We start from the raw sequence: 12,739 nt of genomic DNA, 5'->3' as shown, positions 1-12,739 counted from the left end.
ATATAGACATAATATAAATAGTACCTAAGTATCTAAGTATCTTCCATACTGTATGTTGTATGAAGTAAAAGCATTATAATCTATAATTTAATTGTGTCTTAATAAGAAATAAAGTAAGCTAACAAATAAAAAAAAATAACTTTTTTTTAACTTCATAAAAAGTTTAAAAAAATGTGTATTAATTTTTAACTTAACTGAGTTAACCAAAAATGTTATTAACTTTTTCTTATTGATACATATTAACTTAACTGAGTTAAAAAAAATTATTAACTTGCCCAGCCTTGGATTTTTATTCCTTGTAAATATTTAAACTAATCTTAATAAGGTACCCTCGCGTTATTTCATAGGTGGGTACCTACATTAGTAACATATAACAGTGCTGGTAATAGTGTTCAAAATTACTATCCCGATCGTGTAAAATATCACAATTTTTTTAATATTTTGAAATTTACCTAGATCTACAAGTGGAAAATGTGTTTTAAGCGATATTAATAGTTTTAATGATATTTTTGTTTTATATGCATTTTTCAAAGTTAAGAAAATTTTTCACAATTTATTTTATTATCAAAAGTATATTGTTGTAACCACCAAATTGGTAGAGGTTCATGAAGTGGTCATATACTAGGGCCGTTTTTAAGTGGCTGTCAATGGGAACATTTAAAGAAGACTAGGCGATGTTGGAGCTTATGTATAATAGGCATAATATTTTTTTTTTATAAGTATTTAGTAGAGTAAAAACTTTTTTGCCTTTTGGTAAGTTGTTTAACTATACCTTTTAAAATCGCGATACTAACACTATAATGTACGTCTTATATAGGATATTAGATGGTTTTTTTTTATTTCTATCTTCTAACTAATATAATTTCGCAATAATTAGTACAAACTAAAACTGTTAGTTACATTTTTTTCTATAAATCATATTATTTTTATCACCAATTTACAGCAATTTATTGGCGAAAAACTACCTAATTTATTGATAACTGCACGTATAAAAACATTAAAAACCTGGTTTGATACAGCTAGCGCTATTAGTTCCTATAGTTGCCACTTCGACAAGTATAAGGTCACGGAGCAGGCTCGGATTGGGCCGCCAAGTTACGGACCAAAATTCGGTGGGCCGGTGTCCACTACTCGATAATGCCAGGGCTGCCTTTAACTATTTTGAGGCCCAGAACAGTGGTATAATGGGGCCCATACGAATTGGACAGAGTACTATTTTATTAAAACAAGTAAATAGGGTAGAAGTAAGAAGAAAATAAAATCTAGATTAATTTAACTATAAATTATTTTTAATTTTTTACTTTTTTATTATTATTACTATTAGCGATTATTCTTTGATTTTTCTCGAAGTAAGTTTATTTATCGGTAGATAATCTGGTAGGAGCTAGGGGGCCTCATCGATCGCATGGCCCTGGGCACGTGTCCAAAGTGCCCAATGGGAAAGAAGTGCCTGGATAATGCGGCTTATTAATATACATTTTTGCATTACAATAAAATAAAAATAAATTATTTGTTAATAAATGATAAATATTGTAATACGTGATAAGAGTTCCTCGTACTAATTATCACAAACATAAATAGTGACGAATAATCAGAGTTAGGACGTTGATGATTTGAATTTTTTTCCTTTGATTCTATACAATGCTATCTTAGCTAATAATTTGTTTCATATTCCCTTGATTCAGATAATTCTAATTTTATTTTTAACATTTTGGGTCATTTTTTGTAGTTTTTGTACAATGTGGAGGCATTTTTTTTTAAATTTTAGATTTTAAAGAATGTTTGTATAATATTCAAAAAACTAATTTTAATATTATTATTGTGGGATTTTTTTGTGATTAAATTTATCGCGTACCTACCGATAAGATTTACTGTTTGAGTGTTATACATTGATAAAACAAGTGCTCTTTCTAACATACGCTGATCATACACGCTTAAGAGTATTATATTTATAAATTGTATGGATTAAATGTATAATATTATTGTTTATTAATTATTATTATAATTTATATTTTAAATAACCTAACCTTATTATCACACCCATATCACTAAAAAAAAATTATTATTAATAAATACATTTTTTCATTTACTGCCAATCCGGCCCTAGTTACGAGCTCCAACCTGTATAACCGTGGTGATATCACAGAATATAAATATTAATTTAACAACCCATGATTATAGATATAGTCTATTCAGAATAAGAACGGTACTTGATGGTCGTAGATTTGTTCTGAAGATAGGAATGTCTTGTTTGGAATTGGGAAAACAGATTAACACAAGGAGCGATGATTGTACTATGGCTGTTCGGTTTCCCCATGAATCGGTTCGGGGTAGTCGGGGCACTGTGTATATGGTATACCATGGTTTGACTTCTTTTTATAAAATTAAGGTACTTTTGTATAACATGGAACGATAAGTACACATAAATAACAAATTATAACTATAAATTTATCAAAATAATTTGAAAAAAGGAATATAATTTTTTTTTTTTTGGTTCTGGTGTGCAAAATATATGGTTGGCCAGTGCGTAAAAAAGTGTAAATATGGCTCTGCGCCGCAGCATATACTCCATACTCTTAATGTAGTGTTGGAAGTTTAGTAGATACCATGCGTAATACAGCTATTACCTTAGATCATATACAATGGATAGTCATTTGAAAAATCTATGAAGCCAACATAGATCACCAGGATCATATGGTGATATACGCATGCATATCATTTATTATGTTGGTTTCAACTCGTTCTATGAACAAGACATGCAATGCCTCTACCCATTATATATAATTTAAGGTTATACATACTGAACACCGTTTTCATATCCACTAACAAATAGGTAACTAAAATCACTTGATAACAACACCTCTATTTTAAAAAGTCTTCTGAAAAAAAATTAACCATTTTATAACATGTTTACATTTATTTTTAGGTATTTTATATGATTGTTTTTGGGCATTAAAATCCCAAACCTTCTTTCTATACTGAACTATCGTTTTTTAACTTTACGTTTATCGTTATTGTTGTATTGTATTAATCATATTTTGAGTATAGCTAATTAATACTTGGATAACGTCGATATGTCCTATAATTAATTATTTCAAAATAAGTGGTGCAAATGATCAAAAATAAAACAATTTATCTACAATATCGATAACAAATCACTACGGATAATACCTTGTTATAATATACAGAAACCCTAATTTAAACTATAAAATAAGGAGTGATTTTTACTGTAAAAATTCTAAGCGTTTATAAGAGATTAATATTTTAATAGGTTTTCCCTTTAATTTATTATTTTGCTTACTTGTTACACTGAACTTTGTGATGACCATGATTCATTTCTTTCCTGTTTGTTCAAACAACATATTATGCCGAATAACCCCGGACTGCATTAGGAAACGATAATGTTCCCAAAATATTCCAGAAACCTTTCAAAAACATAATCATTTCCTAAATGTGGTCTGAGATAGTACAAATATATTTTAATATAATCAAAATCGCAACTAGAGAAGGTTCAGGGATCACATCCACCACCTTAAAATAGTTTAAAATCCTGTGAAATTGTTTGTGATATTTATTTTATTTTTAAAATAAAGCTTATGATTACATCGATTGCTTTCATTTTTTTGTTGGAATATACCCCTTAATCACAGCATTTTGTTCCTAGTTGCGCTTTCGAATAAAATCAATTACAATTGTGAAAACATTAAGGGACAATTTAAAATAACATAATAAATTAAAATTAAATAAAAAATAAAATCGATATTTTATTGGATTGTAATTCCATGTAGGTATATTGTTTTTTTACTAAACATTTTACTGAGATTTGATCGACTAAGGACTTGTTGTATTATACAAATAATCATTAGTTACGAGTTAATGTGGTCATACTTATTTTAATGTGCCTTTTTTATAGCACTAGAGTCTATAATACTAACACATTGTTGTTCTGAAATCTAAAATTTACTTAATAATGTTTTTTTTATAGTTATATAAATAAAACATAAAACTGTTAAAACTCAAAATTTTCAATTAAAGTAGCTATTGGAAATACACTAGATTTGGTAAGAAAGAGGAAGTTAATCTAATTTTATTGCTGATATTAAGTGTACTTTTATTAGTTTTTATTATAAATATATATGTATATAATTTTATTTCATAATCTAAAATCCACACAGGCCAATTAAATCCACACATTTTTTTAAATCTAACCTTCAAAGCTTTTATTTATTTTTAGCTTTTTAACTTTTTGTGGCCCTCAGTTATATACAAGTTTAAATTGGCCCATCATATACAAAAAGTTGGACCACGCTGATCTATAATAATAATATATCTAATAGAAATATATACAACATTTAAAGGAACTATTTTTTATTTACAGTTCTAATTTAACTAATCTTTTAACTTAATTGTTCATGGCATACTTTTATTATAAGTACATTTTTATATTAATATTAGAAGGCATATAATAAACTAGTCCAGGCGTGCCCAACTTTTTTTAACTTGCGGGTCACATTTGAAATTTATATTTATATTGGGGGCCGTTTATACTTCATGGTTTTTTTTTATTATAAATTTCGATAAAATGTACAATAGATATATTATGACCTAATATTTAGATCATTAGAACAATAGGTATGTCTATTGTATATTTTATCTGATGTAATATTATCTTTGTTCACTTATCGAATTTATGACAAACAGTATGTGTTTATAAAATGGTCATAGGCCGGAAATGCCGGTTGGAATACTTTCGCGGGTTGGGCCCGCTTAAACTGGTCTGTTAAATAAATATTTTCTTTAAAGGACGTACAAAGTTTCTTTGGTCTTTTTAAGATTAAAAATGTACAGTCCAATATCGATGTTATCACTTGTAAAATTGCAAATAAAAAGACAAATATATCCGAATTAATTTATAAGATTTTTACGATTTTTAAGTATTAAGATAGGTGGGACTAGGTCACTGAGACTAAAAATAAATACAAAAGATATAAAAAGTTTGAAATCAAGATTGTATTAATTCACAATCTCTTCCTCTAAGTTTTTACATATACATACACAAACACATCTAACAATAATACTGTCCGGTTACATCAATGGAATACATAATCTCTCATCCTCTGTTTCCCACCAACCCCCGACTTAATGTTTTTTTACTTGGTTATGATACTTAACGAAATAAAAAAAAATAATAATAATTTAGATCTATGAGTATAATATAACGAAATAATTCTGAATGTGTACCTGTGACGTCATAGCGTCAGCCTATTCATTGCAGCAACATGAACTGTAAAGTTCAATTATTATTTTTTTCCCCTAATTTTTTGTCTTCTATTTATGAGTTAATATTTCATTTTTTAAATTTATTAATCTTTTAATGATGTTTTACGATAAATTGCCATTTTTTAAAATTTTAAGTAAATAAGCTAGTGTTATATGTCACTTGGTAATAGTTTAAATCAGAAAAAATTAAAAATAAGTTTTAGACGTTTTAGTATGCAAACAATCCATCAGTTATCATTTATAGTGGTCGAATCGAATATGTAATAGTGGTTCTAAAATATTAATCCAAAAAATAAACATCATCTATAAATAAATACTTTAAATACATGAATGGGACGAGAAATGTAAAATATTGTAAAATAAGCCAAAAAAAATATTTATCTGCAAATTAATCTTTACAATTTGCAAATATTTGCAAATAAATATAAGATATTTATACTTTTAAGTATCAAAACCAAGCATAAAATAATTTTTTTGTGTTGTGTATGCCTTTAACTTGTTTTATTATACAACTAGGTGTAGGTAATATAAATTGTGCTAACATTTACGAAAATTTAACTACAAAGAGCGTGTTTAATAACCAGTCATCGCTCAGTAAGTATGCACTAGATATTATGAAGGATATAAGGATATACCGATTAGGTACTTTATTACAGAATTATAAAAAAAATTTTTTTAAACCTAAATAACATTTTAAAGAAACTCGACATGAATATAATATAAAACATGCATAATTATATGCACGGCGTATACAAATATAGGATTACCAAGTAACTGAACGATTATATTTCTGCTTAATAATGGGATATAATTAATAAGAAGAAGCGATAAATGATAAATGACTGGAAAAATAGTAGGATATAGGTACATAAACTAACACCATAAAAACCAAATGCCATCATTAAAAACCATTCCAAATATGAAATAATCACTAAATAGTTAATGCATTTCTATCGAGTGACTACAAAACATTTACAACACGAAAATCGTTCTCAGTTTGTAATCGATGTTTTTTTTTATAAATCGATAGTTTTTCTCTTGTAACTTTTCAACAAAGGACATAAAAAAAAAATATTCGTACTATATTATACTACATATATTTATATATAATACTACAGACACTGGTAACGGAACAGCAATTGATACACTAAATTACAAAAGTAGGTGATGCTAATGATTCAGCCTTTTGTCACTACCATGTAAGCCTTTTTTTTAATCAAAATAGTCAAATAAATTTAAGCATACGCCTGCTTACACCATAAGTCCACAATTATGAAAAACAAATCCGTTCAATACGTTTTTTTCTATTAATTAAAATTAATCAATATATACAATAAGCTTAATTTATTACGAAAATGTTTAATAGAAGACTCCGCCCACTGACGACATTTCTGGATTGAAGTTATAAAGTTAAACTAAGGTAATAAGTCACGATATTATTTTTTTTAACTATTGGATATGGTTACTGGGCATTTCTTTGGTTTGTTCTTTTGTATTTTATTTAGGTTTGATTTTTTTGATAAAACCCCATACTTGGATTCCGTACAACCAAATTAGTTTTTAAAGGGTTTTGTAAAGATTAAATTTAGTGCAAAGTGTAAGTTTTTATTTTATATAACCTAACCTAGGATACGTTTAGAATACGATTCGAGAGTTTAACTTGGGCTTGGTGTTATAGGTATGGTAGTCTCAATTCAATTTTTACTTAAAATTTATTCAGAGTTGTTTTGTACATTTAATAAAGATGGAACTTTGATATTGTTAAATGTAATTTGGGGGTAATTATGTTGTGAGAGAGTAATAGTGATATTTTCATTTATTTTAACTTTCCAGTTTTGATACCAAGTTTCCATACGAAAAAAGTGAAATTATAATTTGTTAGATGTAGTGAATAGATTTTCATTAACTGAAAGAATTGTTTTATTGTTAACGCATTCGCAGACAAAAATATTAAGAGAAGCAGATTGGTTTGAAATGTAAATGTTGAATAATATAGGGGCAATTACCTGTACCTTATGAACACTGGATTGTATGGTGAAGATAGAAGAGGGACTACAGCGGTATTGGATGATAAATTGACAATCGTTGACATAAGATTTAAAAAAATAGGTAAAAAGAAAAGAATAAGATTTTTTAATTTAAAGAGAAAGCATCGTGCTATACTCAGTCCAATTTCTACGTTATGCCACGTAAAACCACTGTGCGGGTATTGTATTTTCTTTGGGGCTGAGAGAATTGTGTCTGAGTATGGTTAATTTGGTAAATTGTAGAGTGGCGGTTGCGGAAGCCAAATTGACTGTAAAATTGTAGAGCTATTTATAATTGAGCTTATTTTTTTGAGGACCAATTTCAGAATACCTTCGAGAAAAAAGGTAGAAGTCTTATTGGTCTTTATGGGAAGAGATAGTTAAGAGTTTTTTCTAGATTTTGGAAGACTATTATAATTGAAAACTTACATTGAATTTTAAAGTAAGCTAATCGAATAATGGCATTAAAATGTATAGGTTAGGATCAATATTTTTTTTGGGAGGTGGTGTTTGGCTACTCTGTATACAAGAGTTTTTTGTGGCTTTCTAGAAGTAAGATTAGAACTTCAACTTCCCCGTACAAGTACTGAGTACAAGACTTATAGTGTCGACAACGGCACAACGCTGAGTATTGTGTCCTTCTCACGCTCGAAAATTATCAGCATGAATGGCTTTTCGTCAAATATAAATAAAGATATTTCGTATTCAGCAATTTTATTCTGTTAAATGTACGAATATATCTATTTATAAAAAACAATGAGTAAAAATTACGATCAATTGCCTTGCTGTAAATCGTCATTGAAATAAATTCGTTTGCAGTCAGTGGTAGGTATATGATACACTGACGTGTATCTCTAACCGTATACTTTTTGGTATTCCATTTTTATTTTGAATTGCGTGTATTTTTGTTACAAAAAACTAAAATATTTAAAATCTGGTATAACCAAATATTTAAACTACCCTATAGTCCATACTCACATTTTTTGCTCAGTGTATGTACTTTTACTCGTATATAATTATTTATTTTTTTTTTGTTTTATTCAACATAATTCTTGCCACTTAACCGACCAATAAGACTTAAATCCAAGTAAAATAATCTAGACATTTTCATCCCATCAGCCCTAAAAACTCAATTTGAGCTTTCAAATATTATCATACCTACCTATACCTATGTATGAGCTAAAATAAACGTTGTTATTAATTGACTACAAAAAAATATAAATACTCTAAAATAAAGGAAAGTAAAATTTTCAAAAAAAAAGCAGAGGCAATACAGTCATAAAATAAAAACCTTGACATTTTTTTGTAAATGCAGTAGGTTTACGTTTAAAATGTAAAAACGTAATAATTAAAATTGAACTGTTTGTATTAAAAACCTTTGTTTATTAAAAGGTTGAACTCCATTAACGAGCAAGTCTTTGTAATGTTCTGAACGAATGAACCTAGGATAGCTATCTTTTTTTAAAAGTAATGTGTACACATGTTCTGCAGCAGCGTCAAACATAAATCTTGATGGAGATTTCATGTTTTCTAGTATTTTCTCTTTTGTTTTGCCATCTATGTTAATTTCAAACGGAGCACCAGTAGATACAAATTCGCTGAAAATGATATTATGTTAATTTATCTTATACAAATATTATACAAGGAAATATTTTTTTTTTGGAAACTAGTACTTGTTAGTTACTATTAGGTATTTTAATTATCATAATATGATAATAAATTATAATAAAATAAAATATTTTGCAATTAAAAACTCACTCGTATATTTGTTTTGATTCTTGTAAAATTTCTAACTCTTTTTTCTTTTTAAAATCACTAACTGTCAACCAAAATTTAATATTTTCAAGAGAATGTTCTTTTTGAAGATATTTTGTAAACTCTTGAAGACCTATATTACAATAAAAATCTATTAATATTAAATAAGCGAATAAATAAATAAAAAATCACAGTTCAAAGTTATAATGAACTAAAAACAACATTTGTATATAAATTGTACACTTTTATAAATCTCTTTTTTTCTATGTAATGAATTCAAAATTGTTTCATAATTTGTATTCGCTTGTATGATTTTGTGAGTGATATAAATATGTGTTGACGCACGCCTTCTGCAATTAATGCCATAAATTATGTTAGATTTTTTAAAATATTTATTACCACGAACATGGATTATAACAATCATGTACGCACAGAGAAAAATATTTAACGTCCATGACTATCACACTAGGATCCATTCACGAGATATTTTTGGATTGTGGTATTGATACGTTCTAACTGGACAATTCATGCATAAACATGGAAATAATTACGTGATATTTTAATTGAAGAAAAATTTTTATTTAACGTAAGCTTATTATGAAAAAATTTAATGTGTAATATATAAGATAATGATCGGTGTTATAACCTGACTCCAAAATACTTATAATTAAACCGCGAATGGTATTACAACCTGCCTCTGAATACCTAATATCTCAAATACTCCTAACCATCTGCCGAACTCTTGCATCGAGCGTCATCTAATATTGACGCTAAGTTATCATATCATTTTTTTACCTACCCCGATTGCGACCTGTACATAATAGGTAAGAAATAATACTTTCAGTGGTCCTTAAATAGGGTGGCACCGTTTTCGGCCAAAATGAACCTTTCCCTTTTCGGCCATTTTGGTATGTTTGTTTTCGGCCGGTACACTATTTTGGTCACCAATGAAATATTCTTCACATTTTTTATGTTAAATTACCAATTTATATAATAATCATATAATATTAATAATTTACAATTTATATATTGAATCGAGTGAAAAATGTTACAAAAAAGTTACATTATAATTGTCAATTTATACAAAAAAATCATATTATAGAAATATTAAATTTTTTTTATAATTATTGCACATACGTTTAATAAATTCCATTCGTTTTATTTATCTTTCTCTTCTCTCATATTTTGTTATACTGATGGTTTTTATCCTAACGACTCCGAACTTTTATATCTTTTGGGAATTTTGGAATATCCACACTTCGTATTTTTACGTATGATTCTGTTTAAATTTAATTTATTATATTCAACCAATACATAATTGGAGTTTTTGTAAAAACATAAGTTGAAATATGAATGATAAGACTCGCATGCATTTGTGGTTTTAGTTTAGTCAGAAGAGCCTGATGCCCAAATAGTAGAAGGAAATATGCTTTCTTCACTAATATTAGTGTCTTGTAATATAATTGCAGTATAATTTTAATTTACTATCATCAAAACATATCGACATTAAATCTTCAACAAAACAATCTTCTACGTCTCCTGGGTTTAAAAATAACAATCCAAACGTATATTTAATCCAATTTCCTATATCTGAAATATTATTTTTATATTCACTAACCAATCCTAAGCTTTAAACTTGACGAAACCAAGATTAGGTTAGATGAAATCTACAGCCAATAATTTTCGAGTCTGGCCATATTTCTACAATAGCTTTATGTATTGCTATTTCAAAATCAACTGTCACAAATATCGGAGAAAATAATAAATTGCATTTATTAACAATACAGCAAAGTGTAAATTATGTTTCAAGTGACAGTGTTGTCTTTGTCTGGCAGTAAACAAAAAATTAGAGGAATATAATGGCCATTCTTTAATCCATGGATAGTGATCATTTGTAAGAAAAATCGTGAACAATATTTAAAAGTTCTATCCATATAAATGGTATCAACTTCATTTATAAATGTTAAATTTGTTTGGCAAGAAAATATAATTATATGTTTTTCCGAATCGTTTAATATTAAAAATGACTCACCGCTTATGGTTTTTATGTCTAGATTTTCCAAAGCTTCATGTACTTCTTGAATAGTAGTGGGATTTACGGGGAGCGTTTTCCAACGATTTTCGTATAAATTTTTTCGTTAACATTTTATGTCTGTTTCATTAAATTCAGAACAATTATTCTGTTGAATTTCTTTGAAAATAATTTTTTTTTTACGAACAAATATGTCTTCTGTGGCCTTCCTTTAACAACTTGTGTTAATAATTTGGCGATCAATAAATTTTGTTTCATATGGATTATGATTATGATTAATATTACTATCATACACATTTTTTATAATTTCGTCATTTGTATTAGTATATAATTTAACACTGTATGATCACGTTTACACCGCGTAGTTCCGTGAAGTTTCGTATTTGCAAACAAAAATTTATAATTTTTAAACTCTAACATATGTTTACATCTATTACTTTCAATAAATTTTGCCATAATGTACATAATACAATTGCATATATAATGCATAAGTCTCTCCTATACATGATCTGATGATAAAGTGTGGTGGTCATGGTGGTGGTGACTTTTCTGGGAATCTGGTAACATGATTTAGTATGCTTAATTCGAAACCTTATCTATAGGACGTGGAAATTTGAATTATCCGAGAAGAAACATGTGAATATACTTAAATAGTTAAATTAAATAATAAAAATGTTCACATGCTTGTGTTATAATTTATTTGATAAAAACGTGTCGCCACATCGTATAATATAATATGTGTTATATGTTATATATTAATCATTAGGTTCGTAATAGTATATAAGAAAATTAGCATTATAACTATTATACCATTATTTGTCCCCATGAATTAAAATATACATCTTAGTTCGTAATTGTTACTGTCAAAACAACACGAAAAGATTTAAGTATAACTTTGAACAGAAATCTAGGTAATGTAAATCTTAATAAAATGTCTAGAAGAGAAGTGATGAATATGGAATAGACATTTAACATGGGATAGTTGATTTTTCATGAATTGGTAGGCGTGATTTGTCGTATTTAATTGAAATACAAGAGGCAACTTTATTACCTATTATAATTTGTTTACTACCGCATACAACACACCAATTGCAGCTGAGACATTTATAGGTGCTTTAAAGATATATTATAGTGAACAATTGTGGATCCGTTAAAACAATAGAAAATTGAGTTCTTTTGATATCACCGAGTTATTTGGTAAAACATATCTTTAAGTTCAAAACAAGGGAAATTGCATTTAATGTTTCCGAGCAACTGGGATTTATTCTCTTAATAGAAATGTTGAAGATTTTGTAGCAATTGAAATGCATACTTACAAAACAGGAGAAGTTACTCCGTTAAAACTAGAGTATATTGGGTGTATACCAGAAAATATTCAAAATCATCAAGATACACCTCAGGTACACCTATGTCCTAGACCTTCATTTTATAAAATATTAATAAATAAATTCCAGAGAAAAAGCAAATTAAATGAAACTTACATATTTTGTGAATAATTTTTTTAAAAAAAAACAACATAAAAGCTGACACCTGTGGTTATGTTTCAATTATTTATGATAACTCTAATTTATATATTAAGCCTGGTTAATTCTGATGATACTGCTTGTATTTTTTTATGATAGAAGATTTCCTAAAGACAAAAATG

This window comes from Rhopalosiphum maidis, chromosome 3 (genome assembly GCF_003676215.2).
Source record: "Rhopalosiphum maidis isolate BTI-1 chromosome 3, ASM367621v3, whole genome shotgun sequence".
In the NCBI taxonomy this organism is placed as follows: domain Eukaryota; kingdom Metazoa; phylum Arthropoda; class Insecta; order Hemiptera; family Aphididae; genus Rhopalosiphum; species Rhopalosiphum maidis.
The sequence above is the reverse complement of the archived record's forward strand: the minus strand, read 5'-3'. Positions refer to the sequence as shown.